Source organism: Rhincodon typus, chromosome 38 (assembly GCF_021869965.1).
Source record: "Rhincodon typus isolate 14 chromosome 38, sRhiTyp1.1, whole genome shotgun sequence".
NCBI classification, from domain to species: domain Eukaryota; kingdom Metazoa; phylum Chordata; class Chondrichthyes; order Orectolobiformes; family Rhincodontidae; genus Rhincodon; species Rhincodon typus.
The window spans coordinates 11,850,442-11,857,625 of NC_063369.1; positions in this window are offsets into that span (position 1 = coordinate 11,850,442).

Here is a 7,184-nt window from a genome sequence, read left to right on the forward strand (position 1 = left end):
ACACACACACACACACACACACACACACACACACACATCAGCTCAATGTTAGTTACAGACTGACTCCCCCAGTAGTTGAGGATGAGGTAAGTAACTGTGTCAGGCAGGAGTTGGAGGAAGATCCTGAAGTGATTGTCCCGTATCTACAATACCCCCGAGGGGGCACATGGACGAGTGGGGCAGTGGGAACGGCCCCTAATGAAATCCAACCCCCCACCTCACAATTTCTTGGTTTTCATTTCATGGTCAGTGGGGGAGATTGTTGCAATACTATTGCACACCTGAGGATGGCAGTGTTGGCCCAAGTCATAGCTACCCAGCAGTGATATTAAACACCATCTCAGTGGGTCAAAGACTTGTGTGGCATGGTGTAATGTCCCTACATCTGAGCCAGGAGACCTGAGTTAATGTCCCACCAGCTCCTGAAGTGTGCCATGACATCTCTGAACAGAACGATTAGAAAGTATCTCAAAGCTTAAGGATTTCATAATGAACCAAAGACCACCTTTTGACAGCATTTAACAGGGGCCAAAGGCCATTCAGCTTAGAGTCACAGAGATGTACAGCATGGAAACAGACCCTTCAGCCCAACTCGTCCACGCTGACCAGATATCCTAAATTAATCCTAAGTTTACCAGCATTTGGCCCATATCCGTCTAAACCCTTCCTATTCTGGTACCCATCCAGATGCCTTTTAAATGTTGTATTTGTACCAGCCTCCACCACTTCCTCTGGCAGCTCGTTCCATACACGCACCACCCTCTGCGTGAAAAAGTTTCCCCATAGGACCCTTTTAAATCTTTTCCCTCTCACATTAAACCTATGCTGCTCTAGTTTTGGGCTCCCCCTACCCTAGGGAATAGGACCTTGGCTATTCACCCTATCCATGCCCCTCATGCTTTTATAAATCTCTATAGGGTCACCCTTCAGCCTCCAACACTTCTCGCTGTAGCTCAAACCCTCCAAACCTGGCAACATCCTCGTAAATCTTTTCTGAACCCCTTTCCAGTTTCACAACATCCTTCCTATGGCAGGGAGACGAGAACTGCACACAGTATTCCAATAGTGGCCTGTAAAAGACCAATGTGACTTGGCACTCTTACTATTAACTTCCCATTTCACTCTTTTTGAGGGGTGTATGAGTTGCCTTGCTGTCCCTTATCTAGATGTCAGATAGGATGTTCAGGACAAAAACAGTCCATTTGGCCCAATGGGACTATGCCAGCATTGACCCTCCTTGGAACCATCCTTCTGTTTCAATTCATCTCACCTTCCTGAATTTGCCCTGGTGTGAAGAGGCCTGTCATTGGGTGTGGGGTTTGTTCCTGACCTCCAGGGGTGCAGGCCTTTCAACTGCAGGTACCACAATTCCACAGGGGTGGGGCGTGTTGGGGGTGCACAGTTAGCAGTTCCAAGGGGTAGAAGGCACAGGAAGTGGCCGGGTAGGGGGTAAAGAGTCACAGACATGCCAGGTGGGTGAGTCCCTCTGTTCCCACGCTTACCCTGGAAGGACTGTCTTGCACCCTTCGCCAGCCTCTTCGCAAAAATAAGGAGCAAACCTGTTGGAAGGTCACCGCTATCCTCACCTCCACTCCCCCCCACCCCCCCATCTCCAGTTGGTACCACCGAGATGGAACATGGAATTGGGAGCAGTTTTGGGCCCAGCATCTAAGGAAGGATGTGCTGGCTGTGCAGGGGGTGGGGGGTCCAGAGCAGGTTCACAAGAATGATCCCAGGGATAAAGACCTTGCCATACGAGGACTCTGAGTCTGTACTTGATGGAGTTTAGAAAGATGAGGGGGATCTGATTGAAACTTACAGAATACTGAGAGGCCTCGATGGAGTGGACATTGAGAAGATGTTTACACTAGTAGGAAAGACTAGGACCTGACAGCACAGCCTCAGAGTGAAGGGATGACCCTTTAGAACTGAGATGGGCGGGAATTTCTTCAGCCAGAGGGTGGTGACTCTATGGAACTCATTGCTCCAGAGGGCTGTGGGGGACAAGTCATTGAGTGTGTTTAAGACAGAGATAGATAGGTTCCTGATTAGGAAGGGGATCAAGGGTTATGGGGAGAAGGCAGGGGAAATGGGGTAGAGAAACTTATCAGCTGTGATTGAGTGACAAAGCAGGCGGGATGGGCCGAATGGCCTAATTCCGGTCCTCTATCAGATGGTCCCGTAGTTGGAGACAAAATCCCTGGAAGCTGTGTTTCCAGTTGTACATTTCCTGGGCAGCTGTGCCAGGTTGGTTGGGCCTGGTACTGAATGAGGGTGTATAGCCTGTACCAATCCTTTTAGTGGAATGTGGTCAGAGTCTGGGACAGATGGATTATTAATCAGGAGGGGAAAGTTTATGGTGAAAAGGCGGGATAATGGAGTTGAGGATTATCAGATCAGCCACAATCTCATTAAATGGTGGAGCAGACTCAATGGGCTGAATGGCCTACTTCTGCCTCCTACATCTTGTTGCCTGCCTCTTGCTAAGATGGTGATGACGCGTCCTCAGGTGAACAATTCCATGCTGACAGTCCAGGCGGTTCTCCCTAGTGACCCGCCCAATACTCATCCCTCAATCAATGCAATAAAATGGTCTGCTAATTTATCTCAGCTGGTTTTGGGATCTTTCTATGCCTAAATTGGGTGCTGCACAGGCAAAAGCGATTACACACTTCAGAAAGTACCTTGTTGGCTGTATAACACTTCTGAGACATCCTGAGGATATGGAAGGTGCTATATAAATGTATTTCATTTCCTTCCATCCTTCCTTTCTCTCATTCTTTATCTTCACTTCTAGTTCTCTCTGTTTTTCTTTCGTTGCCTCTTTCTTTTTCTCTTTCTCCATCTCTCTTTGTCTCATTCTTTCTCTCTCTGTCTCATTTTTTTTGTCTCATTCCTTCTTTCTTTCTTTCTTTCTTTCTGTCTTTCTTTCTTTCTTTCATTCTTTCATCATTTTTTCCTTCCTTCTTTCTTTCATCATTTTTTCCTTCCTTCTTTCTTTCTTTCTTCCTTCCTTCCTCTTTCTTTCCTTCCTTTCTTTCTTTCATTCTTTCTTTCATTCTGTCTTTCCCTCCCGCTGTGTTTCTGTCTCGCGCCTGTTGTTTTTCTCTTTCTTTCCTATCTTGCCCTCACATCGCATCCACTCTCCATCTAGAGCCCACAGGCCAGCGATCACAGGCCGCACTAGGCCGAGGCTTCCCTCTGAATAATGGGCCAACACAGCTGAACGGAGAAGGAGTGGGGAGCGCCGTGCAGTACCTAAAGCAGATTTAAATTAGATTCTTTCAGGCAAAAGTTACTAAATCTGTACTTGGAGGAAAACTGCTCACAATGCACCCATTCTTCAGAGCAAAAAGGTTGTGGAGAGACTGTGTGGAGGGACATCAGTCACGTCAGAATTATTTTTCTATCGAAGCTTTGGAAAACTGATGAAGTAAATCCTCCTCCATCTGTATGCCTGACTCAGTCAGTGACCCTGGATGTTTCCAGAAAGACTTATTACTGTCAGGTCTTGGCTCTTAACCAATAATTATTGAAGAAGCAGCATAAGGTCTTGTTTGAACCAGTCTCATCCAGTCTCCTCTCTCACTGGACAGGACAACTCCAACTTCACTTCCCACCCACTGGTTTCCAGAAAGGTTTCACTATAAACAGTGAGACTTCAGACACGCGAAAGAGGCCGAGTGTGTAACACAAATTGCTGGCCTCACAACAGGCCATAAACATTACATCAGACAGATTAGAAACTTGGAGTAGGCCCAGGACTTACATCACTGGTTTATCGTCTCAGATTAGAACGGGATGGGAAAATTAAACCCCATTACTAAGCCAATCCCCACAAGGCTCTCATTTCCACTTGGTTTTAGGGACGTGAGGAGGCCATTCAGCCCCCTTGAGTCTGCTACACCATCCAACAAGGTGTTGTCGCTGAGTCACCCAACCCCTTATATTTCAACAACTACTCCCCCCGCCATTCACAAAAATCTCTTCACCTCCGACTTCACAGTAACTTTGTATTGGCTGTTATAATTGATAAGCTCCTCAGCACTGTTATGATGTTGGAGGCAGGGTGCGGTGGGGTTCTGGGTACAGACAGGAAGGTAAAGGCAGTTTGAGTTTAATGTTTTCAGAGTCCCTGAGTGGAGAGAGTGAAAGCTGCATTCTAACAGTATTTCTGTTGTTCTGTTTTATCAGGAATGACGAAGCACAGAGGGAACCTCATTTCTTAGTGAACAGTAGATATCTCCCATTGCTTCTTCACAGACCATCAGACACAGGAGCAGAACTCGGCCATTCGGCCCATTGAAACTGCTCCATCACTCAATCACAGCTGATATGTTTCCCAAACCCTTCTCCTGCCTTCTCCCTGTAACCCTTGATCACCTCACTAATCAGGAACGCATCTATCTCTGTCTTAAATACACTCAATGACTTGTCCTCCACAGCCCTCTGCAGCAATGAGTTCCACAGAGTCACCACCCCCTGGCTGAAGAAATTCCTCCCCATCTCAGTTCTAAAGGGCCATCACTTCACTTTTAGGCTGTGCCCTCAGGTCCTAGTCTGTCCTACAGGTGGAAGCATCTTCTCCACCCCCACTCTATCCCGGCCTCTCAGTATCCTCTAAGTTTCAATCAGATCATCCCTCATCTTCCTATAATCCAGACCCAGAGTCCTCAACAGCTCCTCATTTGATAAGTCCTTCATCCCAGGATTGTTCTTGTAAACCTCTTTTGAGAGAGAGAGAGTGTGTGTGTGTGTGTGTGTGTGTGTGTGTGTATGTGCGCGCGCGCGTGCGTGAGAGAGAGAGAGAGAGTGTGTGTGTGTGTGCGCGCGCACGCGCGAGAGAGAGAGAGAGTGTGTGTGTGTGTTTGTGTGTGCGCGCGTGAGAGAGAGAGAGTGTGTGTGTGTGTGTGCGCGTGAGAGCGAGAGAGAGAGAGAGTGTGTATGTATGTGTGTGTGTGAGAGAGAGAGAGAGATAGAGATAGAAAGAGAGAGAGACAGAGAGAGAGAGAGAGAGATAGAGATAGAAAGAGAGAGAGACAGAGAGAGAGAGAGAGTGTAACAAGAAATCCAAAACTGTACAAACTAATTAAGGTAGAGAGATCATAACAAATTATCAAGGTGATGGTGTCAAATCAGGATAGTAAGGAAGGTTTTACAGATACAGAACAGTGTGGTGAGGGTCACCTGTAGTTCAAAATGAATCCGAGATCATGGTTGAGGCCATCTTCATGGGTACGGAACTTGGCTAACTGTCTCTGCTCAGTGATTCTGTGTTGTTGTGTATCTCAAAGGCCACCTTAGAGAACACTTACCCAAAGATCCGAGGCTGAACGTCGTTGACCGCTGAAGTGTTCCCCGACTGGGAGGGAACATTCCTGTCTGGCGATTGTAGTGTCTGCATGGTCTCACCAATATACCGTGCCTCGGGGTATCCTCGCCTGCAGCGTATGAGATAGAAAATGTTGGCTGAGCCACATGAGTATCTGCCGTGCACGTGGTGGGTGGTGATCCCACATGTGATGGTAGTGTCCATGTCGATGATCTGGCATGTCTTACAGAGGTTACCATGGCCGTGTTGTGTGGTGTTGTGGTCGATGTTGTCCTGAAGGCTGGGTAGTTTGCTGTGAACACTGGTCTGTTTAAGGTTTGGTTGTTGTTTGAAGGTGAGAAGTGGAGGTGTAGGGAAGATCTTGGTGAGGTGCTTGTTGTCATTGATAATGTGTTGAAGGCTGTGAGGAACATGGTGTAGTTTCTCTGCTCCTGGGAAGTACTGAACGATGAAGGGCACCCTATCGGATGTATCCTGTGTCTGTCTCCTGAAGAGGTCATTACAGTTTTTCGCTGTGGCACGTTGGAACTGGCGATAGATGAGTTGAGGATTGTATCCTGTCCCTATGAGGGCGTTCCCTCAACACCTTCAGGGGTCCATCACATTCCTCCTCATCTGAGCAGCTCCTGTGTACGCACAGGGCTTCTCCAGAGGGGATGGCTTCTTTAATATGTTTCAGGTGGAAGCTAGAGAAAGTGCATGTTAACCTGAAGAGAATCCTGAACTGGGACTCTCAAGTCCCTTTGTGCTTCAGATTTCTGAGCCCTTTCTCCATCGAGAAAATAGTCTATGCCTCTGTTCTTCCTGCCAGAGTGCATAACCTCACATTGGCTAGTGTCGGAGCTGCAGAGAAAGGAAGAGAAGGGCTTCCAGTATTCTCGCTGTTATCAGTCCACAGAGTGATTGGGAAACTGCAAAAGACAAGCCAATTTGGTCCATTGGCTGTGGTCACATCCCACAAGGCAGCTAATGTCTGTCTCCCTTCTGAAAGACACGGCTGTGTGGGGGGATGACAAGTGGTCAGTAGACACAGTGCGGCTCTCGTAGCTCAAGATGGTTGGCAGCAAGGAGACGCTGACACTAACCCTATTGCAAGATAGGAAGGCTGCAGGGTACATTCACAGGAGAGATCAGTGGCAAGAAGGAAGAAACGATTGAATGCTGACTTAAAACCTGGAATAACCTCCATCGAACATTTCCTCTGGATCGCAGTGTGGTGTTGGTTCTCCTTTCATAATGGTGTGCACCATTCTAACTGACTAGGGCCTGCTAATTCCTGCTACGGACTGAGATTTGGACACATGTGTAATCTCTGAGCTTTCTCTGGGTCACCTTAACTTGAGGCACAGATACCTCCTGCGGCTCCCAGGAATGGTCCAGTTCTAGGTAATCTTGGTAAGGGAGGGCAAGGAAACTGAAGAGGTGGCTGATCGAATAAGGACACAATCTGAGCTTGACACAAAAGAGCAGCTGAAGTACTGATCTTACGAAATACAGGCAGGGAGCCAGGACTGACAGCGTAATAGTTCCTGGAAAGATTTTTCTGGGGCTAGTATTACCGCTGTAGGTGTCCAGGAGTGTTACTTACAATCCAAGAACATTTGAGGAAACTACATAACAAGTGAAATGTACAAGAGGGCAGTGCTTGTGACACTCTGCGATGTGTTTGTGTGCGAGGTGTCAGAGAGACGCTGTAATGGACTGTGTGTGAGACGCCGTGTGTATGTAAGAGAGAGACTGTGAAAGTGTTTTGGGGTGGGGGAGACATAGAGGTACTCAAGTGTATCAGCAAATTGTAATTCCCCTGTGTATCAGTGAGCTGTAATCCCCATGTGTGTATCAGTGAGCTGTA